Raw genomic sequence first — 9,538 nt, forward strand, 5'->3', positions numbered from 1 at the left:
CAGTCCCTATTTATTGGGCGGTTGGGGCAGTTTGGACCTAAATATACTTGAAATGACAGGGTCTATTTTCAGCCCCAGTCCGGGCCTGCCCTGGATCAACTTTGTACTAAAAGTTGATTTCAGTAACTTTATATTTTCTCTCTTGTAAAACTAACATCCAATGTTCTGCCAGTAGAAGTCCCATCAGGTTGAAATCTACAGCCTCACAGCTCCAACTGTAAAAAAAAAAAGCCACTTTCCACATCCAAAGATGAAACCTCCTCTCTCCTTACCTTGATGGATACCCTCATGTCTACTGGAAGAGTCAGCTGGTGAATATAGCATTTAAAGTTTATTATACGGTCCTCTGTTATTCATATGCCCCTTAAATGCCACTTCTCCAGTGCAAACAATCCCAAATAGGCCAGTATTTATTATAATTAATAGTCATGATTTATAAAGTTACAATATATTCAGTTGTCCCACATCAGTCTCTGCCCCAGTGGAGCTTACAGTCTAAGGGCCCTATCCCATTCATACACACAATTGCAGGTAAAGTTGTTGTACTGTGTTAGCCAGTAAAAATGTTACAGGGCAACCCTTTTACAAATAAAAAATAATAGTGGTATAAAGGTGATAACTTTATTTGGCTAACTAAGGTAATCATAGCAAGCCTTCAGAACATTTGATTACCTATCTTGAAAAAGGAACTAAAATGTTCTGAAAGCTTGCTATGATTCTATGATTATCTTAGTTGGCAATAAAGATATCAACTTTATATCACTTTGTTATTTTTTATTTCAAAGGGGTTGCCCTGTAACATTCTCACACACATACACACACACACACAAGTTACACTCTCTCACAATATCAATACAATGTGGCACTGAATACTTTATACCTTATAGTTTCCAGTGTAATAGCACTAAAGGAGGATAAGCTTCTCTTAATAAAAAATTTTTTTAAGCTTAATTGTTTAAAGGAGACATATAGGATATATGAAACCCCCTTATTTTGTAGGGAATCATGTACACTATATTCTCACCCATATCCCCATAGATGCTCTCTGGTCCCTGTCTGTGTTTCAAATGAAGGCTGGGTGTGTCCTAATGATCCTTGCCAGAAGCACAGTAGGAGGGGGACAGCCAATAACAGCCCTGAAGTCAAAGAAACAAAGACAGGCATCAGTTCCCTATCAGGTCAGCCTAGCTGCTGATTGGTTCCTATATTACAGTGCAGTGTGCTGAGTGCCACGGGCTCCCCTGCACAGCCTGGGAAAGGAGGCAGTAGGAAGTGAAACAGATGGGTTTTTGAAGAAATTTTCAAAAAAAAGTAATCAGAAACACGACTTTTTAAAGCTCATTCCTTCTATAGCTAAAAGAGTTTTATGCACTGGCAGATTCTTGTTTTTTTACATAATGATTAAGACAGACTGATGGAATATGGAAGGGGTACAGTTACAGAGATGTCCTGAATGCATGTAATGTGTAAAAATGAAAAGACTACTTATTGCTATATATCCAAAGAACTGCATGTTTGTTTGAAAAGAAGCTAGTAATTCCTTCAAAGCAGATCAACCAAGGATTTAAAAGCCAGAATCCACTACAGAGCTGCTATTGCCAAAATATTTGTTACATCCAACAATGCTGGAAAGCAAAAACACTGCTGCAATGACCCCTGAAACAGGACATCTGGGGTTCGGGGAATAGAAATCAACATCTTCAGTTGCCAGCATGATTGTTATATATGAATACAATGAGTCATTCAGGTCAGGTAAGGGAAAGAGTGAGAAGACGATTCCGCCCCCATAATCATTCATAAAACCGGAAGTCGTCCTGCTGGATAAATAGCTCAAAGACATTGCGTCTTATTTTAAGGAAAATAGTTTATTTCTGACTCTACAGTGAACCTGCCCTTATAGAGACATTACAAAATTAAATATTAGAATTATACATTTATAATGGTTCAGTCTATTCAGTATAGCTGTAAAATGCACTGGGGAGAAGGCAAACAGTGGTAAAGTCAGAAGTAAAACATGCTAAAGAAAGGAACAAGTGCAAGAGCTTACAATCTAGGTGTTAAGGCACCAAAGATGCATGAGGTATGGACTTTTGGCAATGCAGAGCTTGTATATTGTACTGTATGTCCTAACACAAGAATACCATTAGCTTCAACGTTATTAAAGTAACTAGCTGCCTATTAATTTAGTGCGGCTCATCACATTGTACTAAATAAACTTAGCCCTTTTCCTGGCAAAAAAATTTAATTAATATTTCCATTAGTGACCCTCTTAATTTTTATCTATTACTTTATTTTTTAGCACAAGCATATTAATAAATATCATGAAAAACTAGCACGAAACATGCAAAATAGTTTTCTTTATACTGGACCTTTTAATTAGTTTCTCCATTACCTGATTTATATTTGTTTCCTAAGCCCACAATTTAAACAAGGTGTTAATATTTGAAAGCTAATGTGTACTGTGCAACTGCAATAATGGGGCAATCGTCTTAAGCCAATGCACACACACAGATCTGCGCAATGCCCTTCTGAAAATTCAGAATTCACCTTGCTTGTGCAATGGATCTCTCACTAATATCCAGCAGAACATCAAACTGGATTAAAATATTGACTTTTACTGTAAGTGTGATGAATAAAACAGGTAGTTGAGTGTTAGCAAATCCGGAGGCAATACTTTTCTCACAGTTGGCCTTATGTGGCCCTATCTTTTGTACCAGCACTGCTTTATTTTGCAGAATGATATTAGACAGGTTATTTATCAAAGGCCGAGTTTGTGAGGTTTTTTTAATCAGGGTGAAAAACTCGTATAAAAAAACTTGTATACTCGACTGAGTTTCCGGCAAAAAAGAAAAAAACCTGAATCACTTGAATTAATCGAGTTTTTGAGCGAGACCCACCGAAAAATCATGAACATCATGAAGGCTACAAACATCTTCAAATGGTTCAATGGACCTCTGCAATTGACTTCTACATGACCTGGACAGGTTTTATCTGGAGTATTTTCAGATTGGAGATATTTCCAGATATGGGAATTCTGGAAAAATGCAAGTTTTTTTCTCTAAACCCAAAATTGAAGTTTTTAATGAAAACTACTTTTGAAAACGTTGAATTTTTTAGGATAAAAACTTGACCTTTGATAAATAACCCCACAAATAAACCTTCCCTCACTTCTAATCTGCTTTCTCATGCTTCCTTTATAAAGCAGCACCATAATATAATGTCTATGTGGAAAATGCAACCAAATACATTGTAATATCACTGAAAGATGAAATTATGGGATTTATACAGTAACATAGTAGATGAGGTTCACAAAAGATACAAATCTATCAAGCTCAACCTTTTTGTCTAAGTGAAACTTGCCCAACTGTTGATCAAGAGGAAAGTCAATAAACCCAAAGATGGCAATGGGACCAGTGCAACAGTCTCAGGATGAGAGTTCCACATATTCACAGGTCTCATTCTCACCCTTCCACATATTAAGAGCTAAACTACACAGGAGATTTTGATCAGATTTTGTGGGTTAGATTTCATCTAATCTTGTCACGCAACATCACGCAACAGCACAAAATTTTGTTGGATCTTACAAAGTGGGATCCCCATAGATCAGAATAAAGACATGGTGTGTTTTGGCCATGCATCTACATCCGACAATCAATGTATTTCAATGAGGGAAAAAAAGTTGCTCAGACACCATCAGATTTTATCTTATCAGATGAAGATGTAGCATGCAGTGTTCACATTCAACTGGTATGTCACATTGGATGGCAAATATAGGCTATAGCCCTATTATTTAAGTATAATTTGATTGCCGTTTATCTATTTATAGATCACACATCAACTTTTTGTATCAGTCCCACTATATTTTGACCCAACAGATCTGCTTCCTGCTCCTGCTCCATTGATCTGAATCTGATCAGCCTGCTTGAGCTCATTCACAGCGGAGCTGAAGTTAACTTCAGCCCAAAGAAAGCATCTATGGGTTGACCTCAGTTTCAGCTCCGCTGTGTGCGCATGCCAGGATTCGGCCTTTTTCAGCAGGATTCGGCCAAACGGAATCCGAATCCTAGATTTGCATATGCAAATTAGGGGCGGGGAAGGAAATCACGTGACTTTTTGTCAGAAAACAAGGAAGTAAAAAATGTTTTCCCCTTCCCACCCCTAATTTGCTTATGCAACAGCTAGAGCCGTCAGCCTGTGTGCAAACTTTACAAAAATATACAGGCCAACTAATTCCACCCAAGATGTGTAGATGTGTAGACTGGGCGGGTAAAAAGTAAATGAGATTTAATGCTGAAAAATGTAAGGTTATGTGATTTAAAGATATGCAAGCCATTTAGACCCTTAGTAGGACTATGGTAAGTTCAGTGCAGTTGTAGTCTCAATTCTCCAGTGCTTAAATAAAAATATAGAAAATGCATATGCAAATTAGGGTTCGGATTCGGTTCGGTATTCGCCCGAATCTTTCACAAAGCATTCGGGGGTTCGGCCAAATCCAAAATAGTGGATTCAGTGCATCCCTAGTTTTTTTACACCTTGAATGAACTCACAACTTGAATGTTTTCCAATTCAAGAAAATAAGCGAATTCAGGGTGAACAACCCTAAAACTGTAAATAATCAAGCTTTCCACTGGAAAAAACTACAATTGCTCAAATTAATCGAGTTTTCCAGCAAAACCCACAGAAAAAACCCAACCACCATGAAGGCTATTGACATCTTCAAATGATTCAAGGGACCTCTGCAACTGACTTTTACATGACCTCGACAGGTTTTAGCTGGAATATTTTCAGATTGGAGCTATTTCGAGCTTTGGGGTATAATAAAATCTCGAGTTTTTCAAGTTTTTTTTTTAACGAAACCCTAAAAAATTATTTTTGGGAAGTCATCGGTGGGGCAGGTCGGCGCGGGTCTATTAATGGAAGGGGGAAGGCAGGTTGCGGATTTGGTTCTAGTTTTTTTTGACCCACACATCACAGTACAATACCTAAGGAAAATGGAGTCAATAAAAATTAGGCTTAGCCAACAATGAACGTATATACCATCAGGCCCCAGCCCCTTGTTCACATTTACTTTATTTAAACATGAAAATACCATGATCTGTGCCAGCCACTGACAACTTGTTGAGTACCACTTTTTTCAATTAAACCCCTGGCCACCACTGATTTTTTTGGGACCCCTGACCACCGTTTCTTTTTAAAAATCTTCAATGGGGCCCTGGGCCACTAAATTTTTTTTACCTTGTAGGTGGGACCCTGGCCACCACTGGGTTTTTAGCATTCATGTTTTAGCACCCAGGAAATGTTGTTGCATTGGGCCTGTGATTAAAAACCCAAAAAATAAGTTTTTTGGTGAGTAAAAAAACCTGCAAAAACTTTTTTGCTTCCTTGTTAGTGCTCTGTGTTGCACCCTCATCAATCAGCAAATCCAGTAAAAGAAGAAGGACTCTAGCAGGTTAACTGCAGTGAATTTATTCTGGGTAAAGGTGACACGACATGTTTGAGACTCAGACTTTTATCAAGTGTACAAAGACCAAGAACAACATACTACTCTCTTTTAAAGGCACTATGACTTTTGACCTAAGACACAATGCATTGTGGGACAGTGTTTAAAGTGGTAGTGCATAGGTAAATTAAAACACTTAGGGCTCTTACATATGAGCGTTTTAGGCTACGCTCCCCTTCGTTCCCTTTCAATCTGTTCAACTTCAGTGGAGCGCAGGCCCAGATGCGGGGAGGGGCATGAGGTATCATGGGTTCCACATATCACCCAATAATTATTTATACTGTTTTTCTCTGTATTACTGTTCTTAAGGGAAAAAGGAACAATTTTGCTATGAATTGTGTGTAGATTAATGGGATGACAGGCTTTAAAGGGGTTGTTCACCTTCCAAACACTTTTTTCAATTCAGTTGTTTTTAGATCGTTCCCCAGAAATAATGACTTTTTCCAATTACTTTCCATTATTTATATTTTACTGTTTTTCCAAAATCTAAGTGTAAAGTTGAATGTTCGTGTCTCTGGTGTTTGAGTCTGGCACCTCAGTAATTCAGGTGCAGATTCTGAACTGTTATGAATTTTGCAACATTTAGTTGATACATTTCTCAGCAGCATCTCTGGAGTATTAGCAACAATTGTATCAATTCTAACAGCTGCCTGTAATGAAATTCAGGGATTCTGCTCAGCAGGGACAAAGAAATGTATCAACTAAATGTATCAATTTAGATCAGTTCATAGAGTCGGCGATCCCCCCTACCAGAGCTGTTTCAGAAGGAGAAAAATGACACTTGGAAAAAATAAAAATAAAAATAGAAAGTCATTGGAAAAAGTCATTATTTCTGGTGACCTATCTGAAAACAACTAGTTGTTTAAAGGTGAGCCACCCCTTTAAACAAAGCAGTAACACTTGCCTTGGATCCATTACTTAAGGGATCATTAATAAAGTTAGTGGTTTTAATTCACATTCCTTTTTAATACTTAACAACTTCTCGTTTGTTGTGCTATGGAGATTGAATGTTATGGGCATGCATAGACAAGCATTTCTGAGGCTGTTTGGGATACATTTAAATGTAGTCCAACACCCAACAACGTCAGAAAATATGAACATAAATTTTAAGTACAGTTATTCACATTGTGAAAACTGCTCTGTCTGTCAGATACAAGTTGCCTCTATCTGCAACTGATTAATTAATAAGGGTTCATCATGGAAATTGCTGTATAAGCCCTATGGCTGCTGTGTGTCAGACTAAAATTGCACAGGGACTTGTGGGCTGAATGGACAGTTACTATACCTTACTTACTGGAGTTGTGCTACATTCACAAATAATCCTAAACTGATCTAACTGTATGGCAGAACCAGTGTCGGACTGGCCCGACGGGACACCGGCCCCTCCCCCGTTGCTTGTCTTTTGAAAAAAAAGGATTTTCGTTGATGTGCAGTGTGCGCATGCACGCCGATGGAGCGCCGTGTGCGCATGCACACTGAGGGAGCGCCGCACGGCACATTGCAACAGGGGGACTGGGGTCTGTAGGGGGGCCCTTGACTGGAGTTCCTGTGGGCCCCAGGCCCCCCAGTCCGACCCCGGGCAGAACTATGTGTCTGTTAAGTATGTATAAGTATGCCAGCATTTAGGGGGTTATTTACTAAACCTTGAATTTTTCTGATCAAGTTTTTTTTGGCAATTTTCATGGGAAAAAAAAAACTTGAATTTTTTGAGATTTATTATATCTGATTCTGCAAAAAGCCCAAATCTGAAAATCCGCCATCTCAGACCTGTCAAGGTCCTGTAAAAGTCAATGGGAGAGGCACCTATCCCAATTTGAAGTTATCATGGTCTGCACTGGGTTTAGGCCAAAAATCCGACTTTATCTGGGTTTTGGCCAAAAAAATTGAGTGATTTGAGAAAAAAAATCCAGAAAATTTTCTGTGATTTGGGTTTTTGTTAGTAAGTTTTCATTAATACATAAGCTAAAATCTGGCATGGGAGTTTGGTCAAGTTTTCTTTATTAATATTATGAGATAAATTCAGATTTTAGTAAATACTCCCATAGGGGCAAATTCACTATGTGCCAAAGCGCCTAACGCTAGCGTAACTTCGCACCCTTACGCCTGACGAATTTGCGCAACAGACGTAACTACGCAAATTCACTAACGCGCGCATTGTTCTGAACGCTACCTTTTACGCTAGACTTCCTTCGCCACCTCAGACCAGGCGAAGCGCAATAGAGTAGATAGGGATTTCTTCAAAAAAAAGTTAAGATTTTTTCTAGGTCCCAAAAAACGCTGGCGTTTTTTCTATATTATGGGTGATAGGCTGAAATTTTTTTTGGGGCTCCCCTCCTTCCCCCCTACATTTCCTAACTCATGGCAACTTAACTATACAGTGGGCACATGTGTAGGGCAAAATAAAAATTTTATTTGATGTTTTGAAGGTTTCCCAGGCATTTGTAGTGATTCCTCCATTGAAATTTGAATTTGGCGCTGTATGCAAATTAACCATCGCTAGCGTAACTTCGCTTTGCTTAGCGAATCAACGCAACTTCGCAACCTTACGCTACCCGAGTGCAACTTCGGATTTTAGTGAATTTGCAAAGCGCTGGTGAAACTATGCCTGGCAAAGTGCGGCGAAGTTACGCCTGGCGCAACTACGAATCTTAGTGAATTTGCCCCTTAGTGTACATGCCATAAATGAGCTGATGTTATTCTGCAGCTGCTATCAGGCTGATGCAGGATGCCTTGTAAAATGATAGATACCGTATAGTGAAAAAAGTAGCCCCTCTTGTAAAATATATAGTGAATAAAGAACCCCTTATTGTAAAATAAAAGGCTATTATAAGTCACCGAGGAGTTCCATGACCATATAAAAGCACAAGGTCGAAGGCCTCGTGCTTTTATACAGGTCATGGAACTCTGAGATCACTTCTAATATCCTCATATTTTACAACAAGGAGTTCTTTATTATAATACACAAGTTTTAGGAGTCATGTGACAAAAATTTCATCACTACTGACTGTTTATAACTGATGACATCACTAGTCACCGTTTATAAGGATATAATTTACAGGATATTCATGGCTCTTGTGTATAAGGACATAAGTTACAGAGGAATTCTATGACCATATAAAACACGAGGCCGAAGGTGACTTCTAATATCCTCATATTTTGCAGCAGAGGGTACTTTATTTGTTATAATACACAAGTTTCAGTGAGTCATGTGACAGAAATGACATCAGAACTCACCGTTTATAACCGATGACATCAGAACTCACCGTTTATAAGGATGTAATTTACAAGATATTCATGGCTTTTGTGTATTATAAGGATATCATTTACAGGATATTTGTGGCACTTGTGTATTATTAAAAAAAATAATGATGTCTTTAACCTGACTTGCATTTGAGACTTGAGAACTTTAGAAAACCGTGCTTCTTCACAGATGCTTTTTATTTCAATGGTTATATATATTGTGTCGGTGTAATCCATGTTGATGCATTATTTATATGGTGGCAGATAAAAGACAGACAGGGGTCAAAAATAAATTCTAGGCAATGGGGAAGGGAAGATAATGAATTTAGTTTTAGAGAGGTTCAGTTATAAGTGGTGCTGTAACATCCAGTAGGAGATAGCAGAAAGGCAGTCTGTGTTTTGGAAAAGGACAGCAGGAGAGTGATCAGGAAAATAATTGATGATAGATTTTGATGTTCTCAGCAGAGGACAGACAGAGTAAGGACTACCGACTTAAAAGAGCAGAGGGCCTAAGCCTTTAAGAACTCCCACAGAATAAAGTGGAGACAGAAAAAGCAACCTCAATGGGGTCACCAGAAAGACCTGAACCATGAAACGGCAGTGTCAGGAATGCCAGTGGAGTACAAAACGTCTAAGGCGAGTAGGTGGGTGAGACTGCAGATGTCAAATGGATGAAAATGGATAAAGTGACAGTTAGCAGACCCAGATATGAGGACAGGCACAAAGGCCTGGGCCTAGAGTGGCACAATTTGGGGGGGGGGGATTTTGGTTTAACAGGTTGAGGTTGCGCTTTCCATG

Source organism: Xenopus laevis, chromosome 1L (assembly GCF_017654675.1).
Source record: "Xenopus laevis strain J_2021 chromosome 1L, Xenopus_laevis_v10.1, whole genome shotgun sequence".
Lineage (NCBI taxonomy): Eukaryota > Metazoa > Chordata > Amphibia > Anura > Pipidae > Xenopus > Xenopus laevis.